At 32.3% G+C, this 22,841-nt stretch overlaps 1 pseudogene across 1 annotated transcript; it reads left to right on the top strand.

Moving 5' to 3' along the window:
* Nucleotides 1-11,134: 11,134 nt before the first annotated feature.
* On the top strand, nt 11,135-16,656 carry LOC125864342 (auxin transporter-like protein 4; annotated as a pseudogene). The gene is made up of 8 exons (XR_007446229.1): nt 11,135-11,678; nt 11,820-12,034; nt 12,230-12,415; nt 12,967-13,079; nt 13,770-13,953; nt 14,086-14,183; nt 15,110-15,573; nt 16,171-16,656. The product of XR_007446229.1 is annotated as an auxin transporter-like protein 4 (transcript).
* Nucleotides 16,657-22,841: the final 6,185 nt, after the last annotated feature.

Genomic DNA, 22,841 nt, shown 5'->3' with positions numbered 1-22,841 from the left:
AGTTGGTTAATGGGGTTGAGTCAGTTGATGTTAGCTTGACACCACGTGTCTTTTCGTCAAAATTAAGGGTAAATTTGTGTTAAATATAATGAGAAAAAGTATATTTAGATCAAAAAGTTTAATGAAAGTAAACATTTGATGACAAGAAATATATTTAAATCATCTTTAATAGTAGTAGTATATTTGACCCCTTTTTTGGAGAATAAATAATCATTTTCCCACTTTATGCCTATTAATATGTTTTAAATATTTTAATATTGAAATGTTTCTTGTAACTCCAACACTATTATTATTCTTTTAAGAATTTATTATAAAGTTCAACGCTATTTTCTTACTTCCTCCGTGCAGTTTTACTTGTCATTTTTTTCTAAAATATTTTTTTATTTTTACTTGTTACTTTTGACATATCAAAAAAAAATTAATAATATTTTTTCATGTTTACCTTCAGCATTAAGTACTTTTTGTGCAAATTATTTTTCAAGACTTAATACTAAACATTATTTAATAGGCATAGTTTGGTAAAATATCTATATAAATTAAATAGAGCAAATAATCATTTTCAGTTTTACTTGTCACTTTTTCCTAAAATAGATTTTTATTTTTACTTGTCACTTTTGACATATCAAGAAAAGTCAATAATATTTTTTCATGTTTATCCTAAGCATTAAATACTTTTTCTTCAAATTATATTTCAAGACTTAATATTAAACATCATTTAATAGGCATAGTTTGGTAAAATACCTATAGGCATAGTAAAAATGAACGGAGGGAGTAATTGTTAACTTATTATCGTAAAAATACCGACAATGCTCCTAATATATTGAATTTGGCTCACAAATATCTTTTTTTTCCCTCATTGAACAAAACATACCCTCAAATTATCTTTTGACTTAAAAATATCCCTAAAATTAAATGTTGATTAGGTTTAGCTTCATAACTAGCCATGTGGCAATATATGATTGATCCATATAGTAATTCAATAAGAATTAAACCACCCAACCTATATATATTAGAGGAAATTTGTTATTTAAACAATCAATAAATATTCCATATATATCTAATTAAAAGTACGATGAGAAATTTAAAATTTAGTACTATTAATTATAGAAAAATATTCATATTTTTTAATTATTTTTTTTATAAAAAAGTTGTTACTAATATAAATTAAGATGATGTGAAATGCGTCCAATTTAATGGGGGTCCAAAATCCAAAACCAGCACGGGTTCCTCCTTAGCTAAGCACTTATCCGAATAACTTTACATGTTTTGTCATTTGTCATAATCAATTTTAATCTCAAGTTCTGATATTATTCTTAGCTTTCTCAATTATATTATGGAACTATACTATAAAAAGTTTTTAACTTTATCTATTCTTTTCGGAATAATTCTATACAAATAGATATCTCAAAGAGAATAGAGATGACCAACACTGCTTTATAAGAAAGACAAGAAAATCTAGAGTGATACACCGATACGATTCTTTTATCTTAGTTCTTAGCGGTTGAGTTTTGGACTCCAATAATTAATTCAGAATTTATTCGAGTCATACAATATTATCGGATATTTATATTTTATTTTTAAATAAATTAAAATTATTATTAATAATGTTGGTATAATTTAACTTTCAAAAAATAAAATATGATAATTAATATATTTTCGAGTAAGTAGATATTACTATTTATTCAAGAAAAAAAGGACAAATTTACCCCCAAACTATCGTTAATGGTATATAAATACCCTTCGTCATACTTTTCGTTCATCAGTGCCCCTGTTGTCCAAAAATCAGTGCACATTTGCCCCTCCCACTAATGGAATAGTTATTTGATACACGTGGCGCAAGCCTACGACTCAACCCAATTTGATCAATTATTTAATCCAAAATTTTAATACCCGCCCATTATCCATTTAACCCGCCCATTACCCATTTAACCCACACAAATAAAAACGACAACGTTCTTTTTATCAGAAATTGAAGAAACATAGCTCACATGTCTTCACAGGTGGCGAAAGCACCTTGTTGAATTGCACAGTGATTCATCTTCTCTCTAGTTTGGTAGTAAGATTTAATTGAAGAAAAACGTGTGTTTCAGGAAAAAAAATAAGAAGTTTTAGGTAAGAGCTCATATAAAATTTCAGCAGATCTAGAGTGATTACTCTCCTAATTATAAATTTTATACGAATTATGTGAAGAAAAAATTTACAGATCTGAACAAATGATAAAAGGAATCGAAAGGTGGAGATACGTGTGCGAGTGCTTTTTGACCTTTTCGTTGAGACAAACGAAGAAGCAGCAGCCAGCAAAATCAGAAATCAGAGCGAAAATAATTTATTTTGAGAAGATCAATTCGCAGAAACACCTAAAATTTATAGCACATATACAACTTCTGAGAATAAATTAGAGATGTATTCGACTGAAAAACTAGAGAGATCTTAATTTCTTCATAGATCTACGCTTCCTCTTTGATTTTCAACAAATTAGGTAAAGCGCAAATTATAATGGCATAATACATATATTGACCCCTAAACTTGGCTTCAAATTTTAACTTTGACCTCCAACTTTCATAATGCACAAATAGGCACTTTAACTATCCTACCTTTAAATAAATAAACACGCGATTTTTGGAGCCAAAAGCGTGAAATGCACACGCTGCCACGTGTATTAGTGACCCATTCAATGGCTGCCAACTATTCAATGCATATGGGCCCATTTTCCTGTCTATTTGACACCTTTTCAAATAATTTCTCTTTATTTTTGCCTCACAACTTCTTCCTTCACTTTCATTTTGTGGTAAATTAATATTTGAAAATATCAATTATTCAATTTATAATTTATTTGTCTTATTTCTTTTTTTAATTTATATGTATTCAAAGATTACATTTAAGATACTATAAATTATTAGACTTAATATTTAAAAAAATTTATTACAAATTTGAAAATTACGTAATATACACTATTAATTACAATAATTACTAATTTAAAATATTTTTTCAATCTAATAAGAGCCTACAAACACACTATACGTTATATTTAAAAGTACTATAAATCATAATTAAAATATATTTTTTTTAGAAAATTTTTTGTTGACTCTTGAAATTCTATTGGTGACACATGAATTTGAATAAATGGAACAATATATATTATTGAAAGTTAACAATACTATAAGTTATTCGAAAATGACGTTAATGATTTTTATAAATTATAACAAATTAGCAACTAAAATATTTTTGAAAAAACATACAAAAAATTAGTTGATGAATCAGCCACCACACCGTGGACATGTATGCTTTTTGTGATTAAAATTGAGTTTAAGGGTTATTTTGGTCATTTAAGGATTTTTCTTTAAACTTCAAGCTTTATTAATAGTGATGTATTCATTTTAGAGTTAACATGAACATTTACTACCATATAAATATATATAATTTATTCAAATTTAAAATTTAAAACTATTTATTTAACGTCAATTAAAAATTAACTTTTAAATTAATTATTAGCACGGGCTCTTCATCACTAGTATATAATATAATAAGCGGGAATAGAGAGGACCTTGGGGTCGACACGTGTTCCTTTTTCCTTCTGGACAAAAAAAGACTATACAGACAGGAGGTCAACCTGTAAAAAAAAAGGGGGACCCATATTTTACTATTGAAGGATGCGTGTTTCTTTTAAATTTCTTTTACCATACTAAATAATTGTATAAAATATTATAAATCACGATAATTAATTACTTAAATATTTAAAAGATATAAAAATATATAAAAGATCTGATTGACTCTTCAAATTTTACCGGTGACGCATAAATTCGGACAAATGAAATAATATATATTATTTGAAAATTTCTTAGAAAGTACTATAAATTACAGTAATTAACAGCTAGAAATATTTCAAAGACAAAAAAAATTGATTGAATCTCAAAAAAAAAATTTAGTACTACACGTGTTCCTTTTTCCTTCTTGCCAAAAAAAAACTTCATTATAATTTTTTTTCGTAATAACAAAAATTTTTATGAAATGTCACTTGCATTTTGCAGTAAACAACAAATAATGCAAAAAAGAGGGGAAAATTGTTGAAAAAAATATAAAAAGGGTTTAATTGTCCTTTCAATGCTTTTTTTACTGTTGACCCCCAGAATTTTTACATCTGACGCGCCTAATTTGAGTGTATTTCACGCATTTTGCCAGGTAGGATCCGAGTGTTTTTTTGTTTAAGTTTTGGATAGTTAAAGTGCCTATTTGTGCACTTACAAAGTTAAAGGTCAAAGTTAAAATTTGAAGCCAAGTTTAGGGGTCAATATATGTATTATGCCAATTATAATTAACAAATCAAACTTTCACACAATAAAATTACTGCAAAGAAAATTAATTAATCAATTATCAGCTAAAGTTAATTGGATTTACTTCGAAAAACAGCTCACCTCAATCTTCCACATGATTTACAAGTAATTTTCAAGCTATAAGTTGCCGCAAAACACAAGCTCAGGCAAAAAAAATCCTCAAAAAACGCATACTAAACATGACAAACAATTTCCTCAGCAAAATCATGTGAACTACTAACAAAAATCTTCAAATAAAATCATGCAAACGGGTAATGGGGCTTTTCCTTGAGGTTTTTAGATAGTTTATTAGTGTGGGTAATAGGTAACTTAGGTGGGTTAAAATGGGTAATAGGTGGATATTTAAATTTTGGGTTAAATAATGAAAAAATTGTATATAATAACAAACAATTAATTTAAATTAAATGCTATAAATATAGTTTAATTTAATTGTACCCCATAGCAAACTGTTGCTATTTCGCCTCTCTCCTGGTGAATCTCGCTCGCCACTCTCGTTCTCTCCCTCGCCTCTCTCGCTTTTTATACAAACGCAAATGTATAAAATGCGTTTGTGTTTGTATAAAGCGAGAGAAAATTGTATATATACATATATTTTCGTTCCCCTCTCAAAGATCTCGTCGCCACTCTCCCAGATCTCGCTCGCTCACTCACCTCTCTCACTTTATACAAAAACGCAAATGTATAAAATGCGTTTGTATTTGTATAAAGCGAAAGAAAATTGTATATATACATATATTTTCGTTTCCCTCTCACAGATCTCGCTCACTCACTCGTCTCTCTCACTTTATACAAACACAGATTATACAATTGATATTTTGTATATGTATATTAAAACAGATTATACAACTGCTTTCTTTTGTATAGTATAACAAAATTATAAAACTATTTTCTTTTGTATATGTATAGCGAAATATACATATTTATATTTGTTATGGAACGCAATTATGCAAACTATAGCTATAGCATACAAATATGATTTTTATGTTTGTTATATGTGAAAGTTGCTCTTAAATAATTAATCAAATTTGGTTGAGCCGTAAGATTGTGCCACGTGTACCAAATAACTCTTCCATTGGTGGGAGGGGCAATTGTACACTGATTTTTGAACAGCAGGATACTGATGAATGAAAAGTATGACGGAAAGTATTTATATACCATTAACGATAGTTTCAAGGTATATTTGTCTTTTTTTTCCCTTTATTCAATCAGAAAAAGCTCTGATTTCCTTCTTGAATAGGCTTTCATAATTTTCTGCTCATCACGTCTCTTGTCAAATCATGGAGATTTTCTTTCCTTCTGAAGATTTGTTTAATTTCAGTTTACTTTGTAAATCGATCTTGGAAAACAATATATTTCCTTAACCTATTTTGTATTTTCTCTTTCTTAAGTTATGTGATACGGTTTAACTTGATATGGAGTTTTTTAAAAAAGTAAATTTTTAAAATTTGTGGTCTAAAATAAGTTAAATATTTGTGTGACAATAATATTTCATTAAAGATAAAATAAGTATTGTAAAGTTAAATCATTATTAAATATAAAATATATCATTCTTTTTTGTACGGATTAAAAAAAAAGTGAGTAATATCAATTTTGACTTAAGGAATAGTAATTTTGCTAATCTTTTCAATTATATCTCTCACAAGATTTGTGTTCTTAGTATATACTTTTTCCTAAAATTACATTTCCTTCAATTTATTTATCTGATTTTTACTTGACATAAAATTTTAAAAAATATATATTTTTAGAAATTTATGCTCTTAAGATAAAGATTGTATAATGCTTGAAATATCTTTTAATTTTATAGCTTTAAACATGTCATATGAAAAGTTAAAATTAAAGAATTGTCCAAAAGCAAATCAGAACAGACTAAAAAAAAGTAAAATAAACAAATTAAAATAGAAAAGTACAAAACTTCAGTAGTTTATTCAATTTTGATATCTCTTTTCTTCCCTAAAATGAATTACTCGTATTCTTGTGTTTATTTGTTTGCTCTTCTTATGGCAGGTTTTTTGGTGTGCAATTATGAGTTATTTATTTATTTATATAGCTTTAATCTTAATTAGTTATCTCGATTTGAATCTGTTCACATTTGTCTTTTTGAAAATGGTCAGTTTGCTAGCTTGATTTCTCTGAACGTGGACTTTTTTTTCGAGAAATATTAGATTCCATAAAATATGAACCTTTCATATTAGCTCTTATTTAAGTAAATAACTCAAGAGTATTAATTTCAAAATCCTTTGATAAATAGTGAAAGAATATGAGAAGTATTGAAATACATGTGAACTTGATGTAAATTATTAGTTTCTTTTTTGAACCAGTGGCGGAGCTAGGATTTTTAATAAGGGGGTTCAAAATTTGAGAAGTAAACACATGAACTTGTGAAAGAGGGTTCGACATCTAATATATATACCTAAAAAATAATTTTAACCATGTCTAAATAGTAATATTTTTCAGTGAGTATATGCTCCATGTGCCCTTGCTTTGAACTAACGGAAAAATGACAAATATACCCCCGAACTATCATAAATGGTATGTGTATACCCTTCGTTATACTTTCGGTACATCAATGACCTTACCGTCCAAACTTTAGAGCGTATATACCCTTTATACTAACGGTGATACACGTGTCCTAATCCTATCTACCGACCCGAAATTTATTAAATTTTTCTACCAAAATTAAAATCCCCACCCAAATACATGATACCCAGATCCAAAAATATAACCCAAATTGCTCAACTGGGTAGCGGAGAATCCACATTTACTTCTCTCTCACACCACATCGAAAATGAAATCAAGGAATAATCATTGCTTCAACTCTTTTTCGAGCTCTGAAGAATCTGTCATCGTCAACAACTTGCCACTACTTCCTTTACTACTCGTCCCTCCAGCTATTCCTCTTCATCTTCGCAATCAATTTTGTCAGAGATTATCGCCGACGAAATCCCATCATCTGCCTCCTCCAACTTCATTTTCTCTGTCTGTAGATGTTATCTGTCATCTGTGAAACATAACTGCAATTCCTATGCTAAACACACACCTAGGGTTACATTGTGCACGCCGCAATTTTCATTAGCTTTCAAGCCGTTACTAGTGTCGAGGTATGCCGGAGTTCAACCAAACATCGTCGTCGCATTAGACAACCTCTAGTTGGCACAAGTCAACAAAGTGAAAATTGTTCCAACTGGAACTAACATCTCTGCTAATTAATCCTCTCAATGACAGCTCCGAGGAGACCAAAGAACACACGCGATATTCAACTTGGCCTGGAAAATGACATTGACTCGTCATTAGCTCAAAACCAACGATATGGCTGGTAGGGTAATCTTGGTGGTGTGTCAGGAGGGGAAATCAACATTGCTGGATGCCAATGTAGTGGATGTACTTTTGGGGATAGCGAGAGAAATTGGAATAAATTGGATGCGGGTATTTTTACTTGGGTGGGTTTCCGGGTGGGAATTTTAATTTTTGGTAGAAAAATTTAATAAATTTCGGGTCGGACGATAGGATTAGGACAGTGTATCACCGTTAGTATAAAGGGTATATATGCTCTAAAATTTGGACGGTAAGGTCATTGATGTACCAAAAGTATAACGAAGGGTATACACATACCATTTACGATAGTTCGGGGGTATATTTGTCATTTTTCCCTTGAACTAATGACAGCTTTAAAAACAACTCTATACTTGACAACTAAATTTGATACACATCCGATCTGCCACATAACATAGCAAGTGGTCTCAAACTTTTGTAGGAGCACAGAGGTCTTCATAAAAATCGAAAGAGATGTTGAAAACATTCCTAAACTTGACAAGAATTTAGGGTGTATTTAACTCATGTTACAAAACTATCAAGGGTGTTTTAAGTTTAATTAGTCAAATAAAAAAATATTTTTAAAACTGTCAATAATTTAAAAATAAAATTAATAGTCCACGCCAAATTTAAGAGTGTTTCAAATAATTCACGTAGGAAAGAATGGGTGGAATAGCAATAAAGAAGTAATAGTTGGACCCATGTGAATGTCAACAACCCAACATGTTGCTTTAATTTTGATCTCTCGTGCCCTAAATAATCCATTCCTTAATCATTAATTCTTCCACTAACATTATGTTAGCAATAATAATAATTTTTAAAATAACAAAGAAAAAAATATCAACATGATAAAAGTGAAGAGAAATTAATAATCAGGATTGACTAAAAGTCTTTCTAATTTGTTGGTTACACCTCATCAGTCCTTGATTTCACTTTATTAGTCAACAATCAACATGCAAGTGGAATGCTCATTACATTATTAATGCATGGGAAAATAATAATAATAATAATAATAATAATAATAACAGTAGGAGAAAAAGTTTTGAAAACAATATGAACGCTAGAAAAAGATTGCAAAATTTCGAATATTATTCTGTGATTGGCAACTGTGTGGCACATTATTTTAAGTTTTAACAAAAATATGAGTTTTAAAAGATAAAGAAGAGTAAATTTTATTTAAAGTATGACGAAGGAAATTTTAAGCCTTGGTCTAATGTGGAAGGATAATAAATTTGAACTTTTTTATACATGGAATATCCCCACATCAAGACTTTGATTGGCATTAAGCTCGGAATGAATGAAATACTGATCTTCTTATAAGTTTTGGATAACACTTTTTTCTTTCAGATAACTTTTAGAGTGAGTTAGATTCAAAACCTAATTTGAAATAGCATCAAAGTCAGACAAGATAGAAAATTGGAAAATAACTATAGGGGTGGAAATAACTCTGATACATGAATGTACATGCACGGGACTGAAACAGTAAATTTCCGGATAAAGATTATACATACGGATCCGAAGGTGAAACGAGCCTAGTGGTAATAATGAATGAAATATCTCACATTAGTGAATGAATTAAATCGGGAGCTCCTTATAAGATTTGAATAATCTTCCTATATTTGACTGACTTCATATATTACTAACCAAAGTTGGATGATATTAGAAAGCTAATTTGTATTAGTCAAGTTATCATCATTGGCATCCGTCGTAAACCGAATTGATTCCATCACAGTGATCATTCCTATAGTTACATACATTTCTTATTCTGAGATGATCTCAAGTAATGTTAATTTTTCTTGTAAGAATTCTTGAAGAAATTAAGATTTATTAGGCACTTGCAAAATGAATTAAAAAAATTAGACATTTTAATTTTTTTTATATAAAAATATTTTTTTTAATAAAAAGAACATAAAACAAAAATAATAATGATAAATTACCTACAAAATCAATTCTCCAATTTTTTCGTAACGGTAATACAATTATACATCATTCAAAGAAAACGTAATCCTATTTTTATGATTCTCTGTCCTATCTCCTCTAAAAAAATTTAAAGAAAAAATAAAAAGAAGGCCAATATATGCCAGGAATTAGGTAACTGGATTAAATTCTCACAGAATCAATATAAGTAAGGGATATTCTTTTTGTCTCAATCTTAATTACATTAAAACTTTAATATAATCATTTTAAAAATGAAACACACTTAACAAACTTATACAAGTCTAACCGTCCGTATAATTTTATGTGTCTTAATGACAGAGAACAAAGTTAATCAAGAAAAACTTTTGAAATTATGAAAATAAATTAAAGATAGTGTTAATATGTCAAAATATCTTTTAAATCATGAGATTTTGATTATGTAAAATGCCAAAAATTAATAGTAGTTTTAAAATGTAAAATGTAATATTTTAAATAAACTAATTACAAATAAGACGCAAAAATAATTGGATAGGTTGAGAGAAATTAGATTGTTGTTAAAAGTAAAATCCACCGTCAAGTGGCTAATTTGGAACGTTTTCACGCTATATTGAATAAAATTTTACAGATCTAGCACATGACATCATTAGCTGAAATTAAGAGAACAATTATTTTTAAATTGAAATATTCTTTTGTAATTTTTACGAAAGCATTGCACATGCAAAATAAAATTATAGTCAAACATAGAGTGATATAGTATATAAGTATTATTTTTCCATAATATATTTATTAAGTTTTCATTAAAATATGTGGCCGTAAGGAGCGTTTATAATGTTAACAGCCTATAAAAAATGGAGTTTAAATACTATAACTCAAGTTGGGTAAAGCTTTACGCAATTAGGTTACTTGTAAAATTTTACTATACAAAAATAGGCATACACCCCTGAAAAGAGATTATATGTTAAAGATAATTAAGGTAAAAATTAAATAGTCAATCTATCTTTTAAATTTTATTAAGAGTGGTGTAAATAAAGAATATAGCAAATATTTTGAGATAGAAGAATATAATGTATCAAAATATCTTTTTTAATCTTATAATTTTAAACATATCACATGAAATATTAAAATTTAAAATATACTCAAATTTAAAAAGAATATTTCAAAATAGATTAATCAAAAAAAGACACACAAATTAAAAGATGAGAGGGATTATTATAAACACATAGTAGCTTTTATTCGATTATATATTTTGAAGATGAGATTTTGAGTATTAAATTTTTGAAATTGTATTTAAATATGTATTGCACTTGAATTCTTAAAATTTTATCAGTGGAAGTTAAATTTCTATCAAAAATCAACTTTTAAAAATATTTAAAGAAACTTTCCTTCGAAATGACTTAATTGGTTTGGAGGATATACGTTCAATAATCCGAAATTGATCCATCTTAATAGCTTTTCAAAAGTGTTCGCCCCAAGAATAAAAATAGTAACAAAAATTATAATTCCTCACAAAATGCTCACCCGAAGAATCTCTTAATTTTTTTTAGGGTGAAATCTAGCTAGCTAACTAGCTGTTGTTGTTTATAAATACGTTTACTTGAAAATACTACTACTGAAAAGTGACTTTTTCTTGCTCTGTTTCTACTTCTACGTCTACTTTCTAGTCTGTGCACTACTAATATACTCTCTGAGTCCTTTTTTTGCTGTTTTTAAGGTCTCTTTCGCCGTCTTTCTGATTCGGCCGCGCCCCTGCCGCCCTGCTAATATCCGTATCTTCTCTGATTATAAATATAAAATCAACTGCATTTAAGTCGACTTCGCAATTAATTGTAGTTTCAGAAATAATATTTATTTTGTTGCTGCAATTATTATTCAGCTACATTTATAGTATCTGTCATATTCTTGAAATGGAGCAATCTTCGAAACTTGTTTTGTTATCTCTGCTTCACTAGTGGGTTTTTTTTCCTTCTTTCTCTCTTGCTCTGTTTTTTTCAGTAGTGCTCTGTTTTTTGTTTTCACTTCGAGGACACAAAACATACAGAATAATAGCTAAGGAGGAGTCTTTTTTTTTTGCTTCAACAGAGATCTATCTGAGTTTCAAGAAAGAGATATCTCAAAATCAAGGTATTTCAAGTAAAAATTTTGGGATCTGGGAAATTCTTGGAAAATAGTTTTTTTTTTGGGTTTGGGGAAAAATCTTCAGTGTTGGAGCTGGTATATTTTTTTTTAGGTCTCATTTTGTGTTTTTTTTGTGTGTTTTTGCAGATCTGCTGAAATTTCGACCTCTTCTCTTTAAAATTAAAATGTATGCTGAAAAGCAAGCAGAGGAAGCTATTGTTTCAAACTTCAATGGAACTGATCGTGATGGGGAGGAAGTTGAGAAATTAGGTGAAGAAGATCAGTTTATTTTCAGTGTCAAAAGCCTCTTCTGGCATGGTGGCTCTGTTTGGGATGCTTGGTTCAGCTGTGCTTCTAATCAAGTACTTTTAAATCTTTTACTACATTTCTTTTTCTTTTAATAGATCATATTTTGTATTGCTTTTGGAAACAACCTTTCTATCTCCGAGTTGTGGTAATTTCCGCATACCCATGGAGTGGGATTACACTGAATATATTGTTGTGTGGTTGCACTGTCATATTTTGTACTGTATTTTCTAATTCATTTATTTTAACAGGTTGCTCAAGTGCTGTTAACACTGCCATATTCATTTTCTCAACTTGGTATGGTATCTGGCATAGTGTTTCAAGTGTTCTATGGTCTTGTTGGGAGCTGGACTGCATACCTCATCAGTGTTCTCTACATAGAGTACAGAAGCAGAAAAGAGAAAGAAGGTGTCAACTTCAAAAATCATGTCATTCAGGTATACCAATCAGAACGACAAAAAGTTGAATTTTAGTAGTATATTATACTCCCTCCGTTTCAAAAAGATTAGTCTGGTTTGACTTGGCACGAAGTTTAAGAAATTAAAGAAGACTTTTGAATTTTGTGGTCCTAAATTAAAGTTATGTCAAATATACAAAATTGCCCTTAATCTTGTGGTCTTAAACATGTCACGTGAAAAGCAAAAAGTAAAATGTTACCAAAAAAGGAAAGAGGTCATTTTTTTGAAACGGACTAAAAAGGAAATGAGTTCATTCTTTGTGAAACGGAGGGAATAGTAAACATGAGTACATCCTTTATCAAAAATTTATTCTAGTATATATCTAGGTCGAGGATCATTTTTCATAGGTATACATTAACTCTTGAAAATTTTTGGCTTCGCCATGTTAGTTCTACCGAACCGCCACATAGTTCAACTTTTAATATTTTCATCATTTTTTTAAAAAATAGTACTTTTTCAGAATCTTAAGACTTGCAAATAGATTTATTAATGTTTACGCTGTATCTGACTTTTTTTGTTTCAACTGGTAGTGGTTTGAAGTGCTTGATGGACTATTGGGTCCTTACTGGAAAGCAGCAGGCCTTGCCTTCAACTGTATGTTCCTTCTGTTTGGATCTGTCATACAACTAATTGCTTGCGCAAGGTACGGACCCATTACTCCCTTCTTCATTTAACCCGTAGTTTAAATACTTCTTAATTAAAAATAATACTCTTCACATATGTCTAATTTACTTCAAAGAGACACATATAATAGTGAGAGGTAGCTGGTATTGTTAAAAACTTACTCTTTACATTTGTCTAATTACTTAAATAGATATATATACTAGTGAGAGTTATGAAGTAATAGTTGATAATGTATGTGCAAATTGACTCAAGCTAAGGTCCAAGCTATATGAGGGGTAACTGGTAAAATTGTTGCTACGTGATAAGGAGATTACAAATTTGATGTGTGAAAACCTTCCTTTGTGTTAATTTAGAATTAATCTGTTTACCATAGACCCTTATGGGCCATTTCATGAATAATTTTGAAAATAGACGAATGTCGCACATGAGTGAATGTCAGGATTTCACTCTGAGCTTCACAATATGAATAACTAGCCACACAAATTAATTGAAAGAGATTTAACATTTATTATATGTACATAAAAAATAATTTTAGCCATGTATAAATAATATAATTTTTCGTCGAAGGAAATTTGAATGAAACCTTTTCTCTGCCTTTGTTGTGCGTAGCGACTAGCCAGAGCTTAGTGCAATTGGGAAGCAATTGTGCCAAAAATTGTGATCACTTGATCTTGATTATCAATTTGATGATTTTTTTTATTTGGAACAGTAACATATATTACATCAATGACCATTTAGACAAGAGAACATAGACATACATATTTGGAGCTTGCTGTGCCACCACAGTTTTCATTCCTTCTTTCCATAACTATAGGATTTGGTCTTTTCTTGGCCTTGGGATGACCACTTATACAACATGGTACTTAACTATTGCTGCTGTCATTCATGGCCAGGTAAATAGTAATTAATATAATTATTTCCTAAATAATATCATCCATCATTTATTACTCTATTATACATTCAAATTTATTTTTGCAATTTTTATAAATGATGATGGAGGGGTCATTTATTATGTGTCATTATAGGTAGAAAATGTACAACACACAGCTCCAGCAAAGCTTGTGCTGTATTTCACTGGTGCCACCAATATTCTTTACACCTTTGGTGGACATGCTGTTACTGTGTAAGCTCTCATTTATTTTTTACTCATTTGTAAATGAATGTTTTTTTATAGTATAAGCATGTATACTATATGATTAACATAAAAAGCTGGGATAATTATGGCCTTAAACACTTTAGTCGACTAATTTATAAAATACGTGGTAGTGTATACTTTAATACTAAACATACATATAATATACATATCTATACATAAAATATATATATATATATATATATATATATATATATATATGCTTATAGTGTATACATGGTATACCTTTTGACTATATTGGTAAATTAGTTGGCGAAATGGTATATATTCATGAGTTTCCCTATAAAGTTCTCATCACAACAAAAGAGACACTTAGTGGCAATAGATTTTCCTTTAGGGGAAATATTTATTGTTGTAAAAATATTTATCGACAATTGAGTTAATCCACTCCAGAGTTGCTAAACCCGGTAATGACATTTATATAGTGTGTTGGTTTAAAACCCATATTATATTATTGTCGTTAAATAATTGCTGTAAAATTGTTTTTTTTTTTGTTGTAGTTTCTTGTCAATATCAATATATGTTAAATTCATACGAGACAACTTAGAGTTATAGTGCAGAAGAATCCAATGCCAATATTCTTCAACGTACTTGCAATCACTTTAAATAATTACTTAGAGAACATATCATTTTATTCCATCTTCAGTGGCTACTTTACCCCCAAGTGGCCAAGTCAATGAATACAACACTTTCAATTTTCATGCCTTGAAAAAGTACATACTCTGAAAAGTATTTGAGCTTTAAATTGAAAAAATAAATAAATATTCATTCTAAAGCCTGATTAAATAGAAATAATTACTTCTTATCTTAAAAAGCTAGATGTCAGCCCATTCTATTGAGTCGCCCGTGTCCATATTCTAATATTAGGACTTCTCACACTCACAATATCATTACAGGGAAATTATGCATGCAATGTGGAAACCCCAGAAGTTCAAGTACATTTACCTAATAGCCACACTCTACGTTTTCACCCTAACTATTCCATCAGCTTCAGCAGTCTACTGGGCTCGGAGATCAACTTCTTAACCATAGTAACGCATTTTCACTTCTTCCAAAAAACAGATGGCGCGATGCTGCAGTTATATTGATGCTAATACACCAGTTTATCACGTTTGGATTCGCGTGTACGCCGTTATACTTTGTGTGGGAGAAGGTTATAGGGATGCATGACACTAAAAGCATATGCTTAAGGGCACTTGTTAGGTTGCCTGTGGTGATACCCATATGGTTTTTGGCTATTATATTCCCATTCTTTGGGCCTATTAACTCTGCTGTTGGGGCTCTTTTGGTTAGTTTCACTGTCTACATCATTCCAGCTCTTGCTCATATGCTCACTTATAGAACAACCTCTGCTCGACAGGTAATGCATTTATTTCTATGCACCTTTCAAAAATTTACTCGATTATACTTTATTTGCATATATACAGTTGTCAAATCTTTCTATAACAATAATCCAGTGGAATCGATCTTTTATGTTACGTATAACATCATTTTGCTATATCAACCAACACCTATCCAAACTAACAATGTTGTTATATAGAGGATTGACCATGTTTACAATTCCTTTTAGATCTCCTTGTAACATAGAATATTTTATTTGTCTTGACATATATATTGTGTCATGTTATTGAATTAGGAAGAGAATTATTTGAATCTCACACAACTGTCAACCCAAATTCTTACTTGTAAAACAAATACAGCCCTCACGTGTTTTTACTATCAAAACATCTAAAAGATAGAGTAACTGATTTTCACAATGTAAATTTATTTATTTTATGTATTAACTGTAATTTGATATACCTTAAACAAATTATCCATTGTCATTTCTATCCTCTGACCAATCCATTAGTCTATAAAATATTTGTCCCTCTTTTAAGAAATGTTATTGTATAAATATTTTTTATATTGTTAGTATATAAAATTAAACCTACTCACTTTATTTGAATAAAATTTGCAGAATGCAGCAGAAAAGCCATCATCCTTCATGCCAAGCTGGACTATCATGTATGTTGTTAACATTTTTATAGTAGGCTGGGTTTTGGTTGTTGGGTTTGGGTTTGGTGGATGGGCCAGTATGAGTAATTTCATCAAACAAGTTGATACATTTGGCCTTTTTGCAAAATGTTACCAATGTAAACCTCCGGTGGGCCAGCCACCACATCTGGCACCTCAGGCCACCATGCACAACTAGGAATACTGACTTGGATCCACCACGCCAATATGTTGGAGAAGTCAACGATCGAACTGTTCTTCAAATATTTTTGCATGTAACCCAAAATGTGTTAGTGTGTTAATCTTCATTTTCTTTTGTTTGTGTTTTGACTTTTTGTTCTCATATTAGATATGATTATTAACGTGTCGAATTGCTGACTAATTGGCTATCAAAGGATTAGCTAATTATTTGAATCAACATGTGCTAATGTTAATTAGTTCTTTTGTTCAATTTTTTGGTTGTTAGTAAATACTATATTGTTACATCTATTATATTTTTTCTATGGTTATTATTAGTTTATTACCATTTGATAAGATAAACAAATTACTAGAAATATATATTGTGAGTGTGTTTGGACCAAAGGAAAATGTTTAAGTAGGAAAATATGTAAATTTTTAACTATTCCTTTTATTCGGTATCTTTACTTATTATCCTATTAGTGTTGGGTTTTTGAGATCTTTTTGATGATCTATGTTGAGGGATATATCTATCTAATCTAATTGATTATGTATAGTCTGCGGTAGTAATGGAAGTGGGGTTGGTAATGAATATTTTGGTGATATGACTTGGTCCCGATTGGCAAACCGATCCATTTTCAAGTTTAAACGAGCCCTAGAGCAGGTAAACCCTCATTTTGTCGATTTTCGTGTGCAATAGTTCATAAATTTTTGGTGATTCGGAATTTCAGTGTGTTTCTGGCCGAAAATTTTCATGGACGTTCGTTAAAACCTTAGCAATGGAGCCAGTTGGTCCTGACCGGCAAATTGGCCCATTTTCAAGTTCAAACAAACTTAGAGCAGGTAATCCCTCATTTTGTCGATTTTCGTTTGCCATAGTTCATGGGTTTTTGGTGATTTGAAATTCTGATGTGTTTTTGGCTAAAATCTTAATGGACGTCCGTTAAGACCTTAGCAATGGAGGCAGTTGGCCTTAACGGCCTAAACAGCCCATTTTCAAAGTCAAATGAGCCTCAGATCAGGTAAACCTCCCATTTTGTCGATTTTCGTGTGCTATAGTTCACCAATTTATTTGGTGATCCAGAATTCCGACATCTATTTTGCCAAAGATTTTCATGGTCGTCCGTTAAGACCTTAGCTATGGAGACAGTTGTCCCTGACGGCCAAAACGGCTCATTTTCAAGGTAAAACGAGCCCCAAAGAAGGTAAACCCCACATTTAGCCGATTTTTGTGTGCTATAGTTCACAATCTTTATTGGAGATCCAGAATTCTGATGTCATTTTTGTCGAAATGTTTCATGGACTTTCGTTAAGATCTTAGCTATGGAGCCAATTGGCCCTGACGGCAAATATGACCCATTTTCAAGGTCAAAAGAGCTCCAGAACAGGTAAACCCCCCCTTTCCCCATTTTGTCAATTTTCGTGTGCCATTGTTCACCATTTTTTTTGGTGATCAAGAATTTCGACGTCATTTTTGCCGAAATTTTTCATGGACTTTCGTTAAGACCTTAACTTTGGAGCCAATGACCCATTTTCAAGGTCAAACGATCTCCGGAGCAGGTAAACCCTCAATTTTACAGATTTTTGTGTGCTATAGTTCACCATCTTTTTTGTTGATCCAGAATTCCGACATCATTTTTGCTGAAATTTATCATGCACGTTCGTTAAGACCTTAGCTATGGAGCCAATTGACTCTGACGGCCAAAACGGCCCATTTTCAAGGTCAAACGAACCCCGGAGCAGGTAAACCCCCATTTTACTGATTATTGTGTGCTATAGTTCACCATCTTTTTCTGATCCAGAATTCTGATGTCATTTTTGCTGAAATATTACTTGGACGTTCGTTAAGACCTTAGCTATGGAGTTAGTTGGCCCTGACGGCCAAAATGACCCATTTTCAAGGTCAAACAATCCCCGATGTAGGTAAATCTCCGATTTTATCGATTTTCTTATGCTATAGTTCACCATCTTCTTTGGTGATGCGAAATTTCGTCTTCATTTTTGCTGAAATTTTTCGTGGATGTCTGTTAACACCTTAGATATGAAGCCAATTGACCCTGAGGGCTAAAACGACTCATTTTCAAGGTCAAACGATCCCCAAAGTAGGTAAAGCCCCCATTTTGCCTATTTTCGTGTGCTATAGTCCATGGATTTTTGGTGATCCAGAATTCTGACGTCACTTTTGCCAAATCTTTTCATGGACGTCCGTTAAGACCTTAGGTATGAAACGAGTTGACCCTAATGGTGAAAAAGACCCATTGTCAAGGTTAAACGAGCCTCGGAGCAGGTAAACCCCCAATTTTGCCAATTTTCTTGTGCTATAGTTCACCATCTTTTTTGGTGATTCGGAATTCTGATGTTATTTTTGCCGAAATTTTTCATGGACATCCGTTAATACCTTAGCTATGGAGCCAGTTGGCCTTGACGGTTAAAACAACCCATTTTTAAGGTTAAATGAGCCTCGGAGAGGTCAACCCCCCATTTTTCCTATTTTCGTGTGTTATATCTAACTTTTGAATTGCTTTATTATAGCAAAGATGCAGGTTACGAGAAAAAGTAAAAGTATAGGTAAACGAGTAGATGTGGCTGCCCAAGAAGGGACCAGCCAACTACCACCTAATCAAGTTGTTCAAAGTGAGGCTCAATATGAGTTTCTATCATAGACTTCCCCAACCCCTCCATCTCCAAAAGATCTAAGGAGGGAAGCTGCACCTCAAGAACCCCCTATTAATGCTAGCGAGCAAGATTTAAAGAATGTAGTCCAATTATTGACTCGTATAGTTGCTGGCCATGACCAAAGGCAAAAAGGTCTAGTTACATGTACTAGTGGTGTAGATAGAGCAGCGAGCACGCAGATACGTGATTTCCTTAATTTGGACCCTCAATCATTCACCGGGTCAGATCCTAATGAAGATCCACAAGACTTTATAGACTAGATTCAACGTAGTTTGGAAGTTATGCATGTGAGTGGTAAAGAAGCACTCGAGCTAGAGCATATAGATTAAAATGTGTGGCTATATTGTGGTGTGAAGCTTGGAAGCAATCTAGAAGGACAGATGCACCTTCAGCTACGTGGAAAAAGTTCAAAAAGGCATTCCTTGATCATTACCTGCCATTGGAGATCCGAGAGGCCCGTGCAGATAAGTTCTTAAATCTCTACCAAGGAAGTATGAGCGTGAGAGAGTACAGTTTCAAATTTAGTTCCTTGGACAAGTATGCTCCTAATGTAGTAGTTACTATGGAGGGTAGAGTTCATCGATATGTGGATAGATTAGATTCATATCTTGTTAGAGATTGTACCATTGCTTCGTTGAATAAAGATATGGATATAAAAAGGATGCAAGCTTTTGCGCAAAAGTTGGAGGATCAAAGGCAAAGAAGAAAGACACAAGAGTCAGAAACTGGGCATTCTAAGAGGGCTAGATCCATTAGGCAGTTTACACCATCCCAAGGTGAGTTTAGGCCTCGGTTCTTTAACAGATCGTCTAGGCTATCATATTCCTACTCTACAACTAGTGCCCCAACTCGGTTTTAAGAGTTTATGGGAAATCAGTTTGGGCAAAGAGGTGAAAACCAAAGTTCACGAACAACGGGGTACCAAGAGTAAGGAAGTATGAGCCAATCAAGACCTCATCGACAGTCTTGTAAACAATGTGGAAGAAACCATTTAGATGCATGTCGGTTTGGGACAAATATTTGTTTTTGGTGTGGTACACCGGGTCATATGATGAGTAATTGCCCTCATAGGGGTGTGGGCGGTGTGGCACAACCTACTAGATCAATTGTTGCATCATCATCATCAGCACCTTCTTTAGGTAGGGGACTACAGATGCCTACAGGTCGTGGTAGTGGAGCGAGGGGAGAAGTTAGTTCTAGTGGAGTTCAGAATCGCACATATGGTCTAGGGGATCGACAAAATTTGGAAGTTTCACCGGATGTGGTTACAGGTACATTTTCCATCTTTTCACATATTGTATATGCACTAATTGATCCATGGTCTACATTGTCATATGTTACTCCATTGATTGCTGGAAAGTTGAAAAGAACTCCAGAATTATTAGTGAAGCCATTTTAAGTGTCTACACCGATTGATGAGTCTATTATAGCTAGAAAGGTTTATCGTTATTGCATTGTAACTGTTTGTGATCGTGATACATTGGCTGACCTTGTTGAGCTGGAAATGGTAGATTTTGATGTTATAATAGGTATGGATTGGTTAGCTTCTTGTTATTCCATGGTAGATTGTCGAACTAAGATGGTGCGTTTCCATTTTCCAAAAGAGGTAGTCCTTGAATGAAAAGGTAATATTAGGGCACCAAGAGGTAAGTTTATTTCGTACGTTCATGCAAAAAAATTGATGTCCAAAGGATACATAAGCCATTTAGTGAGGGTGAAAAATATAGATGCGGAGTCACCAACCCTTCAATCTATTCTAGTGGTAAATGAATTTCCCGATGTATTTCTTGAAGATCTTCCGGGTTTGCCTCTAGAATGAGAGTAGAGTTTGGTATTGATGTGATTCCAGATACTCAACCTATATCCATCTCTCTATATAGAATGGCCCTGACGAAATTACAAGAGTTGAAGGAGCAATTAAAAGACTTGTTAGAAAAGGGATTCATAAGGCCTTGTATGTCCCCATGGGGAGCACCAGTTTTATTTGTACGTAAGAAAGATGGCTCGTTGAGAATGTGCATTGATTAACGACAATTGAATAAAGTAACAATGAAGAACAAATATCCCCTTCCTAGAAGTGATGATTTGTTTGATCAGTTACAAGGTGCTAAGTGTTTTTTCAAAGATCGACTTGAGGTCGGGGTATCACCAAGTAAGGGTCAAAGACAAAGATATTTTCAAGACAACATTCCAAACACGGTATGGTTATTTTGAGTTTTTAGTCATGTCATTTGGGCTAACAAATGCACTAGCAGCTTTATTGATTTGATGAATAGGGTGTTCAAGCCATTTCTAGATGTGTTCGAGATAGTATTCATAGATGACATTTTGGTGTATTCAAGATCAGAAGAGGACCATGCTAATCATTTGCGATAGGTTTTACAAATTCTTCGTGATCGTAAGTTGTATGTGAAGTTCTCTAAATGTGAGTTTTGGTTGAAATCTATGGCATTCTTAGGTCAAAAGATAGAAGCCGTGAAAAACTGGCCAAGCCCTTTGACTCCTACGAAGATCCGTAGTTTTCTTGGATTGGCAGGTTATTACAGAAGGTTCGTTGAAGGATTCTCCTCCATTGCTGCACCTTTAACAATACTAACACACAAAGCAACCAAGTTTCAATGGAGTGAAGCATGTGAAAAAATCTTCCAAGAGCTGAAGAATAAATTAACTTCTACACATGTATTGGTATTTCCAGAAGGAACGGAAGGGTAAACAGTGTATTGTGATACTTCGGGAGTGGGCCTAGGATGTGTATTGATACAACATGGTAAAGTAATAGCTTATGCATTAAGACAGTTGTGGCCACATGAGAAAAATTATCTAACCCATGATCTAGAGCTTGCAGCAGTGGTGTTTGCTTTGAAGATATGGCGCCACTATTTGTATGGAGTTCATGTTGACATATATACTGATCACAAGAGTTTGCAATATATATTTAAGCAAAATGACCTGAATTTGAGGTAGCGAAGATGGCTTGAGTTATGAAAAGATTATGACATGGATATTTTGTATCATCCTGGGAAAGCAAATGTGGTAGCTGATGCTTTAAGTCGAAAGACGATTGCAAGCACTTATGGGAAATTCACGGGAAGACAAGAGATAACTAAAGATCTATACCAACTAGCTAGCTTGGGGGTTCACCTTCTTGAATCTCCAGACGAAAGGGTTATTGTGCAATATGCGGCAGAATCCTCACTAGTAGTGGAAGTGAAAGAGAAGCAGTACACTGATCCTATTCTATTACAGCTTAAGGAGAATGTATGACAAAGGCATTTGAGCTTATGCGAGAGGGAGTACTTCGGTGTCAAAACAAATTGTGTGTACCTAACGTAGATGAATTAAGAAAGAGGATTATAGTGGAAGCACATCATTCAAGATATTTTGTCCATACGGGGTCAACTAAAATGTATCATGACCTGAAATACATGTATTGGTGGGGGGACATGAAGAAGAATATTGCAGAATTCGTGGCCGATGTCTAAATTGTCAATAAGTAAAAGTAAAGCACCAAAATCCCGGAGGTTATACGCAAGGTATAGAACTTCCAATTTGGAAGTGGACATGATCAACATGGATTTTGTCACTGGATTGCCTCGCTCATTTCAGAAGTTTGACTCCATATGGGTAATAATTGACAGACTCACCAAAGTAGCGCACTTTTTGCTAGTGAAGACTACTTATACAGCTGAAGAGTATGCAATGTTGTATATTAAAGATATAGTTCGACTACATGGAGTGCCAATCTCTATAATATCTGATAGAGGAGCTCAATTCACTGCAAAT

Source organism: Solanum stenotomum, chromosome 5 (assembly GCF_019186545.1).
Source record: "Solanum stenotomum isolate F172 chromosome 5, ASM1918654v1, whole genome shotgun sequence".
NCBI lineage: Eukaryota > Viridiplantae > Streptophyta > Magnoliopsida > Solanales > Solanaceae > Solanum > Solanum stenotomum.
Note: the sequence above shows the minus strand (reverse complement) of the source record. Positions and strands in the feature narration are given on the sequence as shown.